Source organism: Hipposideros armiger, unplaced genomic scaffold (genome assembly GCF_001890085.2).
Source record: "Hipposideros armiger isolate ML-2016 unplaced genomic scaffold, ASM189008v1 scaffold_276, whole genome shotgun sequence".
Taxonomy (NCBI): Eukaryota; Metazoa; Chordata; class Mammalia; order Chiroptera; family Hipposideridae; genus Hipposideros; species Hipposideros armiger.
In genome coordinates this window covers 173,977-174,885 of record NW_017731626.1, presented here as the reverse complement: position 1 = coordinate 174,885, position 909 = coordinate 173,977, and the positions used below count along the sequence as shown (strand labels likewise).

The following is a 909-nucleotide window of genomic DNA, read 5'->3' as shown; positions in this document are numbered from 1 at the left end:
CAACTTGTCTGTTCCCCTCCCCCCATCTCCCAATAAAATCTTTTAAAAAAAGAAAAGAGTAAAAGGAGTAGGGAACCTCCCACATCCACTCCATGAACCCACGACTCCAGAAAAAGACACTGCTTCTGTTGTGGTTGCCCCCAGAAGCCTCCAAACACACCACCATGAAGCTAGGCAACGTGGACCATCTGCCACGCAGCTCCACTGTGAGCAATTCCTCTCTCCGATGATTCGAGAACTCTGGGCATTAGAATGGCCCAACCGGCATTGGTGTCTGTGTGGCTGCTCCGCGGTCCCTCGGGTCCTGCAAGTACACTAAGCACCTTCCATGGTTGTGGAGAGGGACAAGGCCCAGCACTGCCCTCAGTCAGCTGCAGCTCTGAAGGGCCCTGGAAATCCTCTGAAAAGTTCTGCTTCATCAGCAGCCATTCAGGCCATTTACATCTTCCTGCTTCCTCGTCTGAGCCAGCTCGAATCCCCAGTCGCACACCGGAGATCCCCTCCAAAGGAACCAAAGTCATCTCACCAGGGAGGCTCATGCCAAGTTCCTGGCACCTTGCAACTACACGGGCTGTGATGTCCCACGGAGGGGCAGCCACACTGAAGGCACATCAGAGGAGGTGGCACTCCCGGGGTCTCCTCAGTGGTTCCTGCCTCTGGCTCCCAGGGAGTCAAGGCCAGGAGCCCAGCCAGGACTGGTGACGAAACCACCCAGAACAGCCTCACAGTTACCACCAGTGCCTTCAAGTGCTGCCACCGCCCAAGGACTTCAGTCCTGGGGAAACATCCAGCCCTGCCCTCCTCCTCTCTACCCCAGTTCTTCAGCAGTGAGTCACCAACACATCACAGACGGACACTCAGACTGCACACCTGGTCCACCCAGGGTAAGCAGCATCAAGGCACACACTA

At 56.1% G+C, this 909-nt stretch overlaps 1 protein-coding gene across 1 annotated transcript in view; it reads right to left on the bottom strand.

Moving 5' to 3' along the window:
- Window positions 1-909, bottom strand: part of MYZAP (myocardial zonula adherens protein) — a 133,344-nt gene that overhangs the window by 117,690 nt on the left and 14,745 nt on the right. The gene's annotated exons all lie outside the window — the stretch shown is intronic.